This window comes from Gorilla gorilla, chromosome 16 (assembly GCF_029281585.2).
Source record: "Gorilla gorilla gorilla isolate KB3781 chromosome 16, NHGRI_mGorGor1-v2.1_pri, whole genome shotgun sequence".
NCBI lineage: Eukaryota > Metazoa > Chordata > Mammalia > Primates > Hominidae > Gorilla > Gorilla gorilla.
The window spans coordinates 93,791,673-93,811,593 of NC_073240.2; the positions used below are offsets into that span (position 1 = coordinate 93,791,673).

At 48.0% G+C, this 19,921-nt stretch overlaps 1 long non-coding RNA gene across 1 annotated transcript; it reads right to left on the minus strand.

Annotated features, from left to right (window-relative positions):
* Positions 1-826: 826 nt before the first annotated feature.
* LOC101139401 (uncharacterized) lies at positions 827-10,753 on the minus strand. The gene is made up of 4 exons (XR_176419.5): positions 4,193-10,753; positions 3,567-3,705; positions 3,212-3,282; positions 827-1,301 (listed from the first exon to the last, which is right to left on the minus strand). It is a non-coding gene; the product is annotated as an uncharacterized lncRNA (long non-coding RNA).
* Positions 10,754-19,921: the final 9,168 nt, after the last annotated feature.

Here is a 19,921-nt window from a genome sequence, read left to right on the forward strand (position 1 = left end):
GCAAAGGACATGAACTTACTCTTTTTTATGGCTGCATAGTATGGTATACATGTGCCACATTTTCTTTATCCAGTCTATCATTGATGAGCATTTGGGTTGGAACCAGCCCTTTCAAAAGAGTCACCTCACCACTGATTTCAACCAACTACCTGATGCTGGCCCTCCCTTGTGCAGTTTCAACAGAACAACCAAGCAGCATTCCTTCCCGATAAGAGACCACCAAACACTGAGAGGTTCTAGTCAGTCTAGGGAGGCTGTGCACTGACTGACGGGTTTTGTGTCCACTGCTTCATCTTTTGAAGTCAGAGACCCAAAAACTTCCCCCTCACATCTTGCTAATACTACCATTTTTTTTAACATGCGAACCCATGAAGGGGCTGGGAGGTCAACTGCACATGTGTTTCTTCTTTCGTAAATATTCATGGCTCCTCCTATAACTTGCTGAATATATAGTTAGCCACCTCATTCAGCACAAATCCTTGTTTTATTCTTCTGACACTCCAAGTGCCTGTTTCTGGCTTCTGGCCAGAGGCTATGCTTCCCAGACACTCAGAATGGCCACCCTGCAGGCTGCAACCATTTATAAGAAATACAGCTCTCCTTTCCACATTTATGAACCCCATCATCCTTTGGTTGACAGTTTCAAATTTTCCCTCATCTTCCTGTCTTCTTCTAAGCCCTCCAAATTCTTCCAATATCTGCCAATTTACTCATTTCCAAAGCTGCTTCCACATATTTAGCTATCTTTATAGCAAAGCCCCACTCCTCAGTACCAATTTTCTATTTGTCCATTTTGCATTGTTACAAATGAATACTTGAGGCCGGGTAATTTACAAAGAAAACAGGTTTATTGGCTCATGGTATGGCAGGCTGTGCAGGAAGCATAGTGTCGGCATCTGCTTTAGGTGGAGGCTTCAAGAAGCTTCCACTCATGATGGATGGCAAAGGGGAGCAGGTATATCACACAGTGAGAAGGGGGAGCAAGAGAGAAAGTGGGGGAGATGCCAGGCTCTTTAAACAACCAGCTCTCCAGTGAACTAGTAGAGTGAGAGCTCATTCATTCCTGGTGAGCAGGGCACCAAGCCATTCATGAGGGGTCCCCCATCATGACCCAAACTCCTCCCATTAGACCCCATCCCCAAAACGGGGGATCAAATTCTCACATGAGATTTGGAGGGGACAAATGTCCCAACCATATTGGGAGCATCTCAGCTCCAAATAATACCAGACTACTAGAGGGAGGAACACTGTGGGGTCTTCATGCTAGCTGCTTTCCATTGACATTTTCCTGGCCTCCAGACCTAGAAACAACCAAAAATAACTTGGTGAATGTACTGAAGTTATTTATCAAACATTTACTGAGACCACAACATTGTAAAAAAGACAGGGCTTAACACTAGGTGTAGGTTAATGATACTGGAAGATTTTGTTTCAATGTACTATATTTCTAACATCTTTCCAGAATCATCTGTCCCAAAACAGAAACCATCTTGTTTCCTAGGCATGCTATCAGAACGGGAAAATAACTAAATTTTTCTTCAAAAAATAATTGCAAAATCCACATTGATGTAATACATTTTTAAGAAGTGAAGTAAGAGATAAAAATAGCTAATATTTGAGGCCAACCACTGTTCAGTATATTGTACATCTATTAACTCATTCAATCTTCACAATAACCTGATGAGGAAGACAGTATTTCTATCCCCATTTTGCATATGAGGGAAGTAAGGGACAGAAGAGCTAAGGAGCTTGCCCAAGTCACACTTAAGAGGCAAAATAGAGACCCCCTCACCCCAGAAGCAGGCCTCCATGGTCTACGCCCTTAAACATTGACCTCTCCTGACCTTCACACATACCTCTGTTAATCAAAAGAATAGGTCCAACAATGACGACTTCACTTCCTAAGTGAGTCCATAGGTTTAAGGTAGTAACAGGCTACATTATAGACCTTAACAAATCATATTCAAATTCTTCTAGAATAATAGTCAATTCGATATATCATATAACTTTAAAATAATGATGGGCCAGGCACGGTGGCTCGCGCCTGTAGTCCCAGCACTTTGGGAGCCCAAGGTGGGAGGAGCCCATAAGCCCAGGAGTTTGAGACCAGCTCTGGCAACATAGTGAAACCATCTCTTTACATTTTTTTTTTTTAATTAGCCAAGCATAGAGGCACATGCCTAGCTACTCGGGAGGCTGAAGCAGGAGAATCACTTGAGCCCAGGAGTTTGAGGCTGCAGTGAGTTATGATCACACCACTGCACTCCAGCCTGGGCAACAGAGCCAGACCTTGTCTCCAGAAAAAAAAGAAAAAGATGTCACACCACATTTTCAAACACAAACACACTACCTAGCAGTCATTATCAAAAGCCTGTGCTAACTGGATTAAAATCAGAAACCTAACTGGTGGTTTAGGACAGAAACCTAGAAACTGTGCTATGGACTAAATGTTTGTGCCTTCCCAGAATTCATACACTGAAGCTTAGTCTCTAATGTTATGGTATTAGGATGTGGGGCCTTTGGGAGGTGATTAGGTCGCGAAGGTAGAGCCCTCATGAATGGGATTAGTGCCATTTTATGAGGGATCCCAAAGAGCTCCCTCACCCTTTCCCCATTATGTGAGGATACAAGAAGTTAGCAGTCTGCAAACTGTGAGAGCCCTCACCAGAACCCGATCATGCGGGCACCCTGATCTCAGACTCACAGTCTCTAGAACTAGGAGAAAGAAATTTCTGTTGATTTTAAGCGACCTGATCTATGGTATTTGTTGTAGCAGCTTCAGTTGACTAAGACAAATGGATTCAATTTTGTCTTAAGTTCTTGGTTTCCAGTAAACCAGAAGTAACTTGATAATGCAGTGCTGACTGCTGGGATTTTTCAGCCGGGTCCTCTCCGGCTCCCAGAAATGCTGGACTGACCATGTATTTTTAGGGACTCTCCTTGCTCCAGAGCCTGAAGTACTTTCTATTTTCATGGTCTAGTCTTCATTCCTCTCACAATAACACAGAGAGGTCGCCAGGGTCTCTCTAAGAAGCACAAACCTGGCCTAGTACAGATGAGCTCATCAGTCACTCAGGGGCCTCTTCTTCCCCAGACTCCCCAGGAATCACAAGCTTCTAGGATGGGCTCCTAGAGCACTTCCCTTCTTATTTACCAGGAAGAAGGTCTTAGAGGCTGCTTCCCCAGTCTTCTTTCAGGCCAAAAGCCCTACCTCTTGCCTCTGCTTCCATTTCTGCTAGGTTCTCTTATTCCATTCTGTACATGTCAGAAGCCGTCAGGAGCCTCAAGAGAAGAAGAAAGAGCCATGGTGAGTCATTTTACATTTTCCAAATGAACAATGAATTCCTAAAAGAAAACCTCAACTTGCAGCCTTCCTGCCCCCAGGAACTCCTAGCAGAAGAGCCCAGGTCCCAACAAAATGCATGGCAGCTGCTGCCCAGCCTCGGAGAGAATTAAGAGGCATTAGAGCCCCACGTGGCCGCAGAACAACATCCTATCCAGCCATTCAACAGCCAGCAGGCTCCCCTTTTCATGATGCCCTTTCTACTGTGCCCTAGGGGGCTCACCTCTTGCAGCCTTGACAGTGCAGTTCTTGCCAAGTCCCAGCAGGAACGAACTGGAAACTTCCTGGGTTTCCAGCAGCTGCTGTGCTTCTGAACTGACTCTTCCTTGCGGGTGGCAGGCGCACTGCCTCCTTGTCTACAGCTGTGGGTTTAGACAAAGTGCATTAGGCTTCTCTTCTCCCCCAGACCAGCAGGGTTTTAGCCCTACCCACTTAGGGGTCATTTCCACAAAATAAATATCCCCCCGGCTGATAAATCCCCCCATTCTTCCTTGATACGGGGTCTCTTCGGAAACAACAACCTAGGTTTCTTCCTCTTTCCCACTCAACCTGCTCACTCACTTCCATCTCACACTGCCACCCCCACCCCCAGCACAGCCACCAGAACCACCAGTCCTCAGCTTCAACTGAGCCCCTGGGCTACTTCAGCATGTTCTCCTCACATTTGTACTCACATACATCTTCCTACAAGTTCCCTCGCCCTTTCACGGGCTGAAGCTCTGACTCTCTCAGAGAACATTAGCTATTGGTCAGGAATATTGTGCAAAAGACTTCACTTAATTGGAAAAGTATTCATTCTTGGTGGTCCCCAATGCCCCCAGGCCCTCAGCCATAGGATGTGGCTCTCACCTGGACAATAGACACCTTGCTTCAATTTTCACTCTTCGCCCCTGGAAACCATCGGCTGTTGGGGGTGAAAGGAAACTCCATAGTACTATACTGAGGTGACATTTCCACCACCAACCATCTGCTTGGGCCCCTCTTAATTCTCCACCGGAGACTGGGGCTGCCTTCCTCAGGGATCCCAGCTATCTCTCAACACCTCGTCTTCCTCCAAGACTGGAGTCTTCGTGGAGTTCTGAGGAATTCACTTTCCAAGCAAGAAGGTTTTGGGTCCTCATGTCATCTTTCTCCAAGACTGGCATCATCTCGGAATTCTCAGGAATTCACTTTCCAAGCAAGAAGGTTTTGGGTCCTCATGTCGTCTTCCTCCAAGACTGGCATCATCTCGGAATTCTCAGGAATTCACTTTCCAAGCAAGAAGGTTTTGGGTCCTCATGTCGTCTTCCTCCAAGACTGGCATCATCTCGGAATTCTCAGGAATTCACTTTCCAAGCAAGAAGGTTTTGGGTCCTCATGTCGTCTTCCTCCAAGACTGGCATCATCTCGGAATTCTCAGGAATTCACTTTCCAAGCAAGAAGGTCTTGGGTCCTTGTGTCCTTGGTCCCAGAAGGGATCTTGGTCAGAAGATGTATTCTTGTCAGCTGCAAGCTCTTGGTATGGTGATATGGGTGAGGGACTGTGCAGCTATACAAAATGAAGTAACTTGGAAAAGGTGTCCTTATGGATGCGACTCAATGCCCCCAGGAATCCTCCCTCCTCATCATGGGTTGCTCGTTGCAAGTGAAAGTCTCGTGCAGTAGGTTTCCTGTGCCTTCTTCTCTGGCCCTGACTTTGACAGGAGACCTCTTCTGGTGCCTTCTGGACCACTGCTGCCTTACATCTGGGCTCCATACCAGAATCACCAGCATCCACTCAGAGGACACTGGGCAGCTATAACACTTGTTTTTTGCCGGGGCCAGTCCTAGTCCAATAGGGTTTCCGGGCACCCACAGCAGCTGCCCAGGCAGCAAATGTCAGTCAGTTGTAAACCAGCCGGGTTAAGACTCACACTTTGGCTTCCCTACATGGACTTCGTTTTGGGAGAAATTCCAGGATTTCAGACTCTCAGGGCCCATGGTCACTGAGCTCAATGTCCCCAATAGGTCATACCCTGCAGCTGCACCTCTAAGAGCTTATGCTTCTGCCAAAACAATAAGCTTCTACTAGATGGGTCAGATCCGTTCTCTGACTTGATGCAATGGCCACTGTCCCTTCAGTCTGGCCCCTCAGCATCTGAGTCAGTGGGAATGTGATGGGCCCCATATGTAGAAGGAAGAACTGAAAGGAAGCACAGGAAGAACAGGAAGGAAGCAAAAGAAGGAAGGAAAGGAAGCCACCAGCCTCCTGCTGAGTCTTGATTAGGGCTCCTGGACAGATATTCTCCTCCTCCTGTTGCAAAAACTGTTGGAATTAACATAAAGCCTCTGAGCCCAAGCTTCCTCAAGTGGACAATGAGGATACTGGAGTCCGGAATCTCTGAGTGCTTCTCTGTGATGGACAGAACAATGCCCCGACAAAGATGCTCATGCCCTCCTCCCCAGAACCTGTGAATATGTCACGGTGCATGGCAAGGGGGGAATTAAAGTTGACGGTGGAATTTAGGTTGCTAATAGGCTAACCCTAAGATGGGGAGATTAGCCTCGATTATCAGGGTGAGCTCACTGTCATCACAGGGACCCCTATAAATGAGAGAGGGAGGCAAGAGAAGTAGTGTCAGAATTAGAGACGAATTTGCAGAAGCTGGCTTTTAAGATGGAGGAAGAGGCCATGAGCCGAAGGATGCAGGTGGCCCCTAGAAACAGGAAAAGGCAAGAAAAAGGTTCTCCTCTAGAGTCTCCTGAGGAGCACAGCCTTGCCAACACTTTGAACTTTGCCAGTAGTTTGAACTTCTGTCTTCCAGAACTGCGAGATAATAAATCTGTACTGTTTTAACTCATTTATCTTGTGGTAAATTTGTAACAGCCGCCGTAGAAAACTAATTCACCCTCATCCCTCACATTCACACCACAATCTCCTTCTTCTCACCGGCATTCCATCTCCTCTGCCTCCAAGTCACAGAGCCGCAGGTGCCACAATGGCTGTGGAGTCTGCGGTGCAACCTCATTGCAAATATTTGTATGCTCGGAAGAAAAACACGAGTACAATGTCCTATATTTACGAGGATCTTACTACTCTTAAATCGTTGTCGTTCAAAAACAAAACAATTTTTTTCAGCGTGTTCTTATATGCCCATTACTGAGCTGGTCCCTGGGGATGCAAAGACACATGGACCTCATTGTTTTCCTCCAGGAATTCACTTGGAAAAAGAAACACGGGACACGCTGCCTAGAATCCTTGATGTCTCCGAAGTTAGACTGGAGTTGGATTAACCCGGCCTCTCTCTGTGGAAATAGGAAATGGCTAGAAGAGTGACATCAATCAGCCACAACTGCCTCAGCCTCGTAACGTCGGAGCAATGGTATGAGACTTGATGCAGAGACTACCCGGGCATATGTGGCTTTTTTTTTTTTTAATGTAGTGAAAAATTCCAAGTCACAGCCACAACACTGAACTATCAAAAGATCATTTCACCTTTTGGTTTGTATTAAATGCTCTTTGCACTTTGCTTTTGTTAGAGATGGCTGGAAAATTCTAGAAATAAGGAGTGCTAGAGAAGAATCACTGCTTAAGAGCAGGATCTCAAAGAATACATCCTTTGCTCCCTATATCCTCTCCCCTTTCTGATTCTCAAAAAGACACTTCAAACTGATGGATAGTCTTTATGCAGATGAATGGGACAAACTCAAACGTGAGAGTTGATCCTTTTCTTTTTTTTTTTTTTTTTTTTTTTTTTCTCCAGATCCTGAGGAATTGCCATTAGGACCTGGAAACAAATATGTTGCGTGGAAGACTTACTGACAAAGGAACTTTTACTGAAGTCCTCCTCTAGTGCTGAATAGTGACTGCTGAAATGGCCAGACTGGCAACATATCAGGAGGCAAACTGGCATTCCTATTAGATGGAATGTCCAAGAAACCATAATTTTTTAATGGGGTTGAGGATTGCCTGCTTCTATAAGAAGATAGGTATTTTCTATATCTAGCCAGGTGAGACCACACATTTAGAGTTATAAGACAGGTTGACAAGATCAGAACTACAATTACAAGCTATCCACAAACTGTTGCAGAGGCAGACAATCTTTTCTGGATGCTTTCCTTAGCCTGAGTTTCTGAACCTACTACTATATGAAGGAGTACTGCCAAGACAGCCAAAAAACAAAAACAAAAAAGGCCCTGGTGGCTTCAAAGATTTTGACATTGAAAACTTGTCCCAGTACCTGAAACACACAATGTCATGTGTCAGCGAGCTCAGCCTAGAGCCCACACCTTGGCCATCTGCCCAGAATTCTCACCCCAGTTCTCTAAAACTCTACTCTTTCTTCTCGGGTGGCCTACTTTTTGATCCCAAAGGGCAATGTTAATGGGGCTTTGATGCAACTGAGACATAGCCCAAAAAAAAAAAAGGATACAGAGTACGCAACACAAGAAATCTTAGAGGACACCTACTTCCAGATAGAAGAACTAAGTTCCTCATGTGTCCCCATAGAGATGCAACATTTTAGAAGAGAGTTTGAAGACCCAGCTGCCAATGGTCAATCACTGTCACATCGGAGGAGCTAGCAAAAGACACTACTAACAATTATGGGAATAAAAACTTCCTTGTTACTTTAAAGTTTTCAGATCATCTGTTAAAGCTGATGAGGCCATTGGCATCTATTCTGTTCATTGTACTCTGTCTCCTCTTTTACTTCCCTCCCAGTCCCTATCCTTTGCCAACTATATCGTTTACCAATTGTCTCCCAAGGAGGATGGGAGCAGTGGTTTCCCCCACATATATCTTTACAACTTTTCTTACAGCACCTCTTGGCATCCAGCCTCCAGAATTTGCTTCTCCTGCAGTGATTCTGCTAGTTCACTCTTCCTTGGAAAGACCACTGCCTTTGACTCTCAAAGTGGCAACAAATTTCTCCTTTCCCCACATTTCATCTCAGCACAGGGCTCTCCATCAGCTTTAGAGGGAGCTGCAGGCATGGAGTAATTCAGCATGCTCACACCAGCAGCAGCATACAAAATCATTGACCATGAAGCCACCTGTTCCGAACACCATTGTCAAAACCAAGGACCCAAAGAAGTATAGCACACAGGCTTGCCCCTGGGTAAAATGGAAATGCAAAATGGAAATGTCACCAGTAGAGGACAGCCACACTACAGACTGAGGAATGGTGCACCGTGTGGGCTAGGGTTGGTCTGTGGAGAGAGGTGAGCCCTTTGACCTGGGCTGGCTAGAAACGTCCTCATGAACAAGGAAAGATATATGACACGGGTGTTCGAGAAAAAGAGCGTCTCAGCAATAGACAGAAGGAGGAAGGAGAAAAGAGCATCCACAGCATGTTCAACAACATAGAAGACCTTTCCCAGGGATGGTAGGGAGTGTGTAGGAGAAATGGAGAAATGGAATGTAGAAAAGATCATAGGGGCCAGACTATGGTGAGTCTCCATAAGCTGAGCTAAAGAGATAAGACTTTATTCTGTTGGCAGTGGGGAGTCTTTGAAGGGCTTGAAAGCAGGGGTGGGGTGGTTCCACTACAGGAAGGTTAAAAAAAATGACTCCCACAGGGTCCGTGGCATGGACAGGTAGAAAGAGGAGTCTGAAGGCAGAGAGACCGCAATGGGCTGAATGGTTGCCCGAAATAATTCATGTCCACCCAGCGCCTCAGAATGTAACCTTATTTGGAAATGGAGTCTTTGCTAATGTTCCCACTTAACATGCGGTCATACCGGATTGGGGTAGACTCTGAATCCAGTGGCTGGTGTCTTCCTAAGAAGAGAAGACATGCAAAGAAGAAAAGAACGGAAGCCTCCTTCATAGGCTCCAGAAGGAACCAACCCTGCTGGCACCTTGATTTCAAACTTATGGCCTCCAGAACTGTGAGAGAATAAATTTTTGTTGTTTTAAGCCACCTAGTTTGTGGTCATCTTTCACAGCAGCCCTAGGGAATGAATGCAGAGGCTAATGAAGAATCCAGCTGGAGTGCAGGATGGGGAAATGTCACCTGGGCCCAAAACTATGCCTTGGATAAAACCGTATTTGAAAATCATAATCAACAGGAAATAATAGCTAGGGGACAAGCAAACTGTAAGAGCAAGGTATGGCTCTAAATTCACAGAGAGTGGACTGGAGCTGCTCATTTCACTCTGGTGCCAGCTCTCCAAGGTGAACGTCAAGGAAGCTTATGTTCCTTGTAGGTGCCCCTGAGGGGTAGGGCTGAAATTTGGATTCCCAAACTTGAGAGTCAGACTGGAAACAATCGAGGGAGACATCTGGCAACCCTAACCCAAAGACATGTGACTACGTATTGGAAGTCAAATTATCTTGTTTATTTCTCCTTTTTGTCCTACAGTTTTTAAGAAACTAAGTTGTCTAGAGACTTGCCCTGTCTACAGCAGTGCAGAAAAACCAAAGAGAAGGAGTTGGCCCTTGAGGCTGATGTGGTAAAAGCAGGAATTGTTTACAGAAACCTAAAGCGTAGGTGAACGTTGAGGGAATATCCTGCTCTTCCCAATGTCCAGGTTCGCCCTTCAGTGCAAACTTTCTAAAATCTGGAGTTTATGAATAAGGGAGCCCTTGCTGTCCCTTGCCCCACCTCTCAGCTGGGTGCATGAAAGCAGTCTTTATTCTCCCTTCCCCAAGCAGCACAGCCCAGTATCAGAGGACACAAGGACACAGGCTCCTACTCCAAGCCTGTGCACGGGGCAAACTCTAAGAGAGAGGCGCATTTTGATCACCCAAGAGCATTCACCACCAGCACCCCCAACCCTATTCCAGGAACCCCTTTTAGTGCACCAGTAAGTTGTCAGAAAAAGATCACCATAGTCTCTTTGAGGGGGAAAAACAAAAATCCTGCGTGCGTGCCAATGGTCCCTCGACCTCAGGTTCTGAATCGTTCATGGCCTTCTTGCTTCTCATGGCCTGGGGCCCTCCCCCTTCCACCTGGGGGTTTCTGAAAAAATGAAGAATCCTGTCCCTGGGCTTTGCACCCACTGGCAATGCAGCCACCTCAAGCCACGCTAGATTGTCTCCTCTGCTCTTCTCACAGGTCAGCCCTCCCTGGGGGCTCAGAGCTGACCTCCCTGGAGCCATCACCTACTCTCCTATTTTTCCCCAAGATGCTACTTGCACCCTTTAAAAGTGCAGTTTGCAATGAGGATTAGAGGCCCTCACATGCACCTTTCACCCACTAAGTTGGCACAGTTTGAGGAAGTGAATTTTAGTAACACAGGTGGAGGGCCTAGGTGGGGATACAAACATTCTTATGCATCGCTAGGGGATGTCAATCGATACAGCTTGTTTTGGAGGTAAAAATCTGATATTGGATTTTAGTTTGTCCTACCTTCTGACCCAGAAATTCTGCTTCTAAAAATCTATTCTAACAAAATGAAGTATGTATGCAAAGATTTAGCCAGAAGGACATTCATCATAACCTTATGTATAATAGCAAAATGAAACAGTAACATCCAAATACTCAAGACAGAAAGCTATTTTACTAAATATTGGAGAAGGAGACCCTGTCTCAAAAAAAATAAAATTAAAAAATAAATAAATATCGGAACATTAATGCAATGGAATATGAACTAACTACTAAGTTTGCTGCTTGTAAAGGAGTGTCAGTTGCCTCCAGGGAGCGAAAAAGAGTGAGCTCCAAGGCAGAAAATAAAAGGGGCAACCTTCCCCTGAATGCGCCTTTGCACCTGTTGGATTTCGAAGCATTTGAATCCCAGATACGAGATAGAGAGGTCAATAAAAGTTTAAAGGATGTTTTGGAAGAAGAGTAGCATCGACAAGAGAAAGGTATTCATGAACTATTAAGAGAAACAGATACGCTGCAAAATAATGCCCTGAGTGATACCATTTCTACTAAAACACAAAGCCGGAAGAAGTCCAGAAGGAAATTACTCTGAGGTTGAACAGGATATGTTTCTAATGGACAGAATTACAGAAGTTTTTTTTCTTCTTATATGTATTTTTCTAACTTTGCTACAAGGAACATGCCGTGTTTCGAGGAGAAAGAGGAGTAACAAATTTCAAACGCTCTAGTCGCAAAATGTGAGCTCGGCACTTTCTCTCCTTCCTGTCTCAGACAAACTCTTATGAGGAATTGAGACACTCACTGTCTTCCACTTCCTCATCACCCCCACCCATCTCCACCCAAAAAACTGCCTCCTCAGTCTGCTGAAGTCTAGCTCCCACCCCCGCTTCTCCTGTCCCCCAAACTCGTCTACCAAATAGCACACCATCCCCCTGACCATTGCCAAAGCCACCAGTGTTTCCAGTCCTCCTCTCACTGGCCTCTGTGCCACGTTTGTGTTCAGTGGATTTTTCACTGACATTAATTTAGTGCCAAGTGTATGTCAAACATAGTGTTAGCCCTTAAGACTGGTCACTCCCCTCAGCAACCCGTTCATGGACTGGTGGGAGAGGAGAGAGTGGGTGAAGACCCCCAAAGTCTGTGAGGGACAGCCCTCTTCTTCAGCAGCATCACACTCCCCAGCCCTCCAGCCCCAGCCTCCTCTGCCCCTGTCTTGCTTCTCCACCTGCCCCTTATAATCTATCCTCAGGAATATGTCCCCGCCTACTGTTCCCCTCACCCTTCCGGCGCTATCTCATTGACTCTGGTTTAGGAAGCCTGTGAATGTTGATACCCAACCGCCCAGCCTGGCCAGGAGCAATGGACACCTCCACTTCCATCTCCCTTGAGGCCACAGAGACCGAATGTCATCAACACCCCTATCTCCCAACTCTGTTCCTTTTTTAGTTGGTGGCATCTACCCAAGGCCACCCAGAACCTGCAACCCCTTCCCTCCTCCCCACTAGCCCTCCTGCCCCTCTCCCACCCTCACTGGGGCTGTTCATCTCCTGCCTCATTCATTGCAGTGGCCACCTCTTGTGCCCCAACTCTTGACTTCACTTAGGTCTGTCTGTCCCCTGCACACTGCAGCCAGCAAGCTCCATCCAAAATGCCCATCTGGCCCTCTGGCTGTCCTTCTTCCCAGAAGAATTCACAGAATAAAATCCAGGCCCAACAAGCCTGTCATCCCTTGCCCATCATTCCTTCTGCAATCCTACCATCCACTGGTTTCCTCAATACTCAGTTCCCCCAGTGTCCTCACCCTTGCTATGTCACACGTCAGTGCCTTCCCCACGCTGGGGTCCCCATACCCACCCCACCCCTGGATTCCCCCACATCCCACTCTTGGCATGACTTAAGCGCTTTCTTCATCAGGATTCAGCTCAGGCTCTCCATGCTCCAAAACCTTCTCAAGGACAGGGGCCCTGGATGGGGGGCCCTCCTCTGTGATCCTGTCACTGCCAGAACAGAGCCCTGTTACACTGAGGTGACTAATGCATGTGTGCTTTTTCTCCAAATCAACTACCAGCCCCTCTAGAGCAGCCGTTCTGGATGATAAATCCCTGTAGGCCCAGCTCTCAGCACAAGACCTGACTGCTACTATCAAAGGAGGTGCCAGCAGAACGTTGGCCCAGGCAGTGGAGCTATTTCTTGTGTCTGAAAACATGGCAGGCCCAGTGGGAGCTGTTCATAGATGTTCCTTTGCCCCTTTAGTAGCTGAGGTCCCAGACACCCCATTGTCCAGGGCTGCTCCCGTGTGTCCCTCTGCCTGTGGCTCAGCTAGACGCAGCAAGGAGCCCAGACCAGGCTCTACTTCTCTTCCCAGGGGCACAGAGTGGATCTGCAAGGCCTTGGTCTACCAGGAGAGTGGGGCTGGGGGTCTTCTGGCAGGAGATCCCCTCCAAGCCTGCCCAAACCTAACATGGGGGGTTGGCGAGCAGAGCACCAGAAGGGCCCTGAGTCCTGAACCTCCATTCTTAAAAGGCCTTAAACCATAGGCTCATCTCCAGTGAGGTCCCACCTGGCCAGGGTATTTTTCTGTGTGCTAAAAAGCAGAGCTTCTTTCCACCTCTAAAATGGTCTCAAGAGCTGATACAGGAGAGGCGGCAACACTGGCAAGCCTGGGGATGTCAAAGGTGGGGCAGTCTTTTCTCCAGCTCCCCTCCCCGTCCCTCCCACCTCCCGCTGCAAGGCGTCAGGACAGCAGGGCTCAGCAACCCTGTGAAGCAGAGCCAGGGGCTGCCAGAGGCCCGGCCCGCCAGAGCGAGAAGGTGAGGTGTGCGCCTCAGCCTTGGAGACATTAGTCTCCTCTCCCTGTTGCCATGCAAAGATAAAAACATTGATTAAATCCAGCACCTAAATCCCCACACAGTCCTGCCCCGTCTATGTAGGCTGCATGCACTCAGCCACCTGCCTGGAAGGACACGAGAGCCACGGCAAAGGATGAGCAAGAGCAGCAGGAAAGAGAAGGGCCACGGGAGGGCCGATGTCCCCCAGCCACAGACCCCCTCTGCTGGGCCTGCCTGGGCTCCCCCATCAGGTTTTTCTTCAGCTAAGGCAGAAAGAGCCTCTGGAAAATGAGAAGCAGTGACCGGGGGCTCTCACACGCAACTGTAGCTACCCTGAAACTCTCGCTGGGAATTAAGCTATTAGGTTGATTCATCACATATTCACTGTGCATTTCTGGTATACTAGCTGCCAGGTCCCCACAGCGGGTCTGAATCCCAACAGCCTTGGAGCCTCATAGTCCGCCTGGCTGCAGAACCTGGGCACCAACCGCTGAGAATCTTCGGGAGAGAAAATTCCGATGGCAGTTGAGAGCACCGGTGGAGCAGCGAAGCCCACAGGCAGCAGAGCACACAGACCTGGGAGGGGTGCAGAGGTGGCATCAGCGCTATGAGGGCGTGCAGGGGAAAGCTGACGGGAGGGAAAGGGTAAGCAGAGATCTGGGCTGGAGGCCTTCCAGGAAGAAGGGGACAAAGTCAGGAAGGAGAAGATGAGGCCACCCACTACCCAATGGCTCTAGAGGCAAATTCTGCCAGCCTGGGTGTCAGTTTGGAGGCTTGCCCAGTGTTGAAAACTCACAGCCTTTGAGCTAACCACCTCTCTCCTACCCCAAAGGCAGGAGTTACGGCTGCCTCTGGTGCTGAACGGTGGACACTGTGAATCAAGACCAAATTCATGACAAACTCACACATTTTTTAAAGAAGCAAATCAGCAACTGCCAAGTCCAAAGGAGCTGGCCAAAGATAAGACCAAGGTGTGGGTGTGTAGAAGAGATGTCTGTGCACAGGTGTGCTTCCGCGTGGCCATCCAATTGTGGACATGGTGATGGTGCACTGAGCCCCAGAGAGCCTGCCAAACATTTCCCATTCGGGATGCCTTTGGGATCTCAGTAATGCTTTGCAGTGCCCCTAAACTAAAAGAAATAACTTGTAGTTCTGTTAATACATAGTTAGGTCCAAACAACTCAACACCTGGTATCTGACAGATGCCACTGTTGCCACTTTGAAATTTTTTAAATATTCTTTGGCAGTTCTGTGAGCTTGCTGCAGTGTCCTAGCGGCATATCAGTGCAAAATTTGAGAACCACAAACTGTGGATTAGGAACCCTGGTTGAGTACGGCACCCCTTACTCCCTACTACCAAAGTGAGAGATGGCAGACATGTTTGTCTCCAATTTTAATAGAGTAAAATTTGTTTAAAAGAGCCAATGGAGTTTCTGAGTTGCTTTATTTCTCCAGCTATATACTAACCAGCCTTCTCAGAAATCTTTGTCCATGAAGAATAATCTGACTCAAGTCCACGCTATGAAAATTGAATGATTGGGCTGGGCACAGTGGTTCATGCCTGTAATCCCAACACTTTGAGAGGCCGAGACAGGCAGATCACCTGAGGTTGGGAGTTCGAGACCAGCCTGACCAACATGGAGAAATCCCGTCTCTACTAAAAATACAAAAATTAGCCAGGCATGGTGGCGCATGCCTGTAATCCCAGCTACTCGGGATGCTGAGGCAGGAGAATCGCTTGAACCCGGGAGGCGGAGGTTGCTGTGAGCCGAGATCGCGTCATTGCACTCCAGCCTGGTCAACAAGAGTGAAACTCCGTCAAAAAAAAAAAAAAAGAAAGTTGAACGATTGAAGGGTGCTTCCAAGGGGTTCCGTTTTTTCTCCATAAACACAGAAGTTAAAGCTGCAAGATGCACCCCATTTTGTAGAAACAAATAGCAGTGAAGACCCATTTCAGATAGTTTCACTCAATCTCATCCAAGCCATCACTGTCCTCTATTCCGTGTCTCTGTTTCTTTCCATGCTTTCCCTGACAAGATTAGAGCCTCGTAGAGGCCAAAGTTTCTGGTCTCAATTCTTCCCAGAGCCCCTCACCCAGGCACAGTGCCAGCTAATGAACGAGTGTTCAGCAAGTGCTTGCAGAAACAGTTGTTGACGACACCCCCCCAGCCAATGCCCTCAACTGTTTCGAAATGGTCGCTAATGGGCAGTCCCTGCTGCTTAAGGGTGTGCTCAGAGATCATGGCAATGACAATAACAAGGTAAAGATGGTCTTTGCTCTCTCATATGAGCACAGGAGTGAATCCCTGAGTTGGGATCATTTCTTGTTATTCCCAAATGGCAATAAGTAAACTGAAATTCAAAGCAGTTGAGTCTCAGGTCTGAGAAGTAGCCTAGACTATTGACTTAGCCCTAGCTCTAACGTCAGAATCCATAACTTTTCTTTGCCCAGTTAATTTTCCTCCCCTCTTGGTGGTGTATTGAAGGCCAGAGAGATGCAGGTAGCCCTGAGAGGGAGAGGGAGGAGAATGAGAGAACAAGGGATGGGGGAGGGAAAGGGAGAGGGCTGACCGTCAGTGGGGATAAAAGGGATTTTGAAAGAAGCAAAGAATAATGAAGGCTTTAAAAGCTGGAGCTTTCCTTTAACAGGAGAATCCTAATTTCAGTTATTTCTGCATGCTGTCCACACCACAGGAACAGACACCTTTGAACAGCACTCTTCCTGGATTCCACAGTGATTAACAAGGACAAATCATTCTGAAATCTTTAGGAAAATCACCCTTCTAAATTAAGCATGTAGTATATTCCAGGCAGTGTGCTAGATACTCTGTAATTTCTTAGTTAAAAAAAAAAATGACATCTCCCCGTGTAGCACCCCTACCAGCCCAACTCAGGAATGGCTTCGGCAGTGCACCCCAGTAGTCAGTCAGTGCCCCGCCACCCAGCAGCACGCGGGAGCATCCTGTGTGTGTGCACACACATTCATATTCTTTCTCCTCTCTCAGCATTCTGGATGCTATTCTCATATCCTCGGTGATTTGTGGAGCATCCCGGCGAGGAATGATAAAAAGCCTTGCACTCTTTTTCTCGAACAAGAAAAGAACTTGTAGCTATCAGAGGTGATTGCTTTGAGGCATCCAGCAGGGCCTGCCTCTCCCCAGACCCCTGTGCTTTCCCTAATGATCTTCCAGGAAGAGGGTCCCCAAGCCCGGCCCCTCTCAGTCTTCCAGGGGCTCTTGGATTTCATCCTTTAGCAAGGGCAGGTACTCAGCCCCGACCTCAAACAGCACCACGCCCCAGAAGACCGCTGACATTTGCTGACCAATTGCTGTTTTCTCATTGTACCTTAGTGCTATCCAGTTCTCCCAAGTTCTGCAGGGCTCTCTTTTAGTAATCTGCACGATTCAGAAGCTAACGTGAGGACCCAGAGCAGTGAAGAGCCATGGCATTTAGACAACCAGAATACGGGTAGGGGCCTCTAAAGAAGGTTTCCCACAACAGCCCTTCCCACCCAAGGATCAATGAGGTGCTCGCCTAATTCCGGGAGGGGCCCAAAAAGGCTGTCAGGTCCAGGAGGCCAAAATGGGCCAGAGCCTCAGTTCTGACTTTTCTCCACATGGGCTTGCTCTTTCTGGCTCCTCCAGGGCCAGATGATCCTATCAGCAACGAGTTTGTCCAGGCTAATGTTAGTTGAACTTTCTTGACCACAAAATCACAGTAAGAAATACATTTAACAAACTTTGCATTGCCTCCCCACACAGATATTTAGATATAATATAGGTATAGGCATAGGTATGGATAGATGTATATACACTGGGAAAAAAATACTTACCCTTTTTGTGATACCCTGAGATTTTTGTTTCTAATCTATTGTTTTACAACGCTGGCAGTAAACCACTAAGTTGATTTCACAACCCACTAATGGTGTGCGACCCACGGGATGAAACTCTGCTGTATGAAATAGGTGGTGTTTTCTTTGCCCTTACACTCCAGAAACAGTTTATTCTCCAGGGATACTAAGGAAAGTTCCAAATTTGAACTGATCCAAGAGGCTCCTCTCCACCTACCATGACTTCCAGCAGGCTAGCTGCTCAGCTGCGTAGCGAGGTTTTGCTCCCAGAAAAGCCTGGGGGAGATCAGGCTTGGCATGCACAGGGCTGAGCCCACATCCCTTTTCATAGCTGTCCTCGCTGTATGTGTGCCTAGTACTCTTCCATCCACTTACTCTCTCTCCTTGTGGTTTACAAGATTAAGGAGTGAATGTCAGCTGAGCTGAGAAGAGAATAGGCATGGAGAAGATGGCCCACGAGAGAGAAAGGGAAGGTTGAGTGCTGCTGTGCAGAGCTGGCACTGCCCCTGGGGACAGTGCCAGCCAGCCACCACAACCTGCACAGACCTGGGCACCAGCCTTTGCCCACCTCTCCCCTGCCAGGCAGAGGGCCCCATCGTCTTTCAGATCCCACTCTTCTTTTCTCCACTCAGAAAACCTTTACCTAGCAGGGACCATCCCTGGCCCTGAGATTCAAGTGGAAGGTGGGTTGTCACCCACACCTCCAAATGGCTGGGGTCTGGGGACACTTGAGATGGCATTTGAGGAGGGTGAGATCCTGGGAATCACTTGAGGAGGGAGTCTTTTAGTTTGATCAAAGAAACTTGCTGTCCTCTGGCCCTCCCCACATCCTCGCCACCCCCTGGGTGAGCAGAATAGGAGAGAATACGAGGACCTGAAGGCAGGTGCACACCCGCACGCACGTTCTTTGCTCCACCCTTCTCCGGATGATGAAAGTTGCTCTGTGTTGGCTTCAGGCATTCACTTAGCTTAAACGGATGATATTTGTTGTGTTGGGACATGATTTCCAGCACTGCCTGCTTCCTCACTGACCTGCAGCCAGGTCATCTGGCCCCTAGACTTGTCCTCGAAACCTGTCTTGGTGCCACCAACATTCTGCACAGCGATCGTGATTCCCACTCAGGCCGCTCTGGGGCTGGGGCTGGGTTGCTATTCCCTGTGGATGAGTACAAAGAGCTTCCCTTCTCCCTCAAGAATACAAGGTGCCACTTCTCAGCTGTCTTCTTTCCTCTCTCCGTTTCTCCCCGCTCACTTCATCTCAGCCCAGGTTTCTTTCCATCCAAAGTGGACATTGTTTTTCAGTATGCGGCCCTCCAGTTGAAGGTTATAATTCTCGGGGGTCATAGGAAAATCTTAAACCCACAAGCCAGCAGCAAGCACCCCGTCTTCAGGCCCTTTGTGCAAAGCTGAGGCTTCAGGGAACCCCAAAATGCAATCCATGCCCTCAAGGAATTTACAGTGTCTTTGGAAAAAAGCACACATCTAGGCACACATACAAGGCAGCAAGAGGAAACTAACCCGTTTGTAAGCTCTGTATAGAAGGCCTGGTAGGTAGGAGCATCTTCAGCCTCAGTCCAGGGGAGGGACCCCCAATTATGGAGAGGAAGTTAAGTTGGAATCTGAATGAAATCTGATTCTCAATGGGGGAACACCTTACCTAGCAGGTCAAAGGAGGTGGGGGTGCACTCGAAGTGTTTTGAAACAATTGAGTCAGTTTTTAGGCACGGAATTGGAAGGTGTGCAGAAGAAAGTGGGGTACAGAGCAGGAGGGAGCAGAGGCCTCGGAGGGTCTGGTCCTCCACCTCAGGTCACAGAGTTAGGACTTGTGGGCAACGGGAAGCTGTGGGAGGTTCTGTGAGCTGGGGAGCCCCAGGTGCTCCACGGTGAGGGGAGAATGGAAAGGACAAGAAGGCTGGAGCCTGGAAACAGGGAGGCCAGTCAGGAATCTGTGCAGACACCCCAGTGCCTGGCCCCCCACATCTGGCTGATCTGAAGGCCATGACATGAGAGTGCATGTGTGGGTGGACAACCCCCTGCAGAGGCTGGGGGAAGGATGTGTTGAGTGTGCTGGGGTCAAAGTTGACATTCAAGTTTCTGGTTTGGGAGAACTGGGCCCCATGACACAGTGAGGGTCAGACATTACTTGAGAGCACAGTCAAAAGAAATCCTTTGCTGGAGCCCTGGGCCACAGCATTATAGGAAAATTCTTCATCCTTGATGGGCTAGCACAGAAATCCCACCCAAGGGATGAATCTGCTTCTTTACTTATTTTTTCCTCCTCTCAACTCTTCCTCCTCTCTTCGGGCATCACAGAACTTGCCTCTGGAGCTCGGGCATCATTCTGCACTGCAAAATACTATTATTTCTCTCAGTTGACAGATTTGCAAGCAACCACCCCACATGCCTAGTGGCTTAGGCAGAGGTGGATCCACGCCTGACACAGCAGGGTCCGGTAGCTCACGGGGCACAGGGGAGGGGTGCTGCCTGGAGCCCCACTGGGCCCTGAACTGACTTGTCCTTGGGAAACAGCAAGGCCATTTCTCTTTCTTTCTGTAAGTATCAGCAGGAAGCCCCACAGCTTCACTTCCTTGTGCTTCAAGCTGTCCTCCTT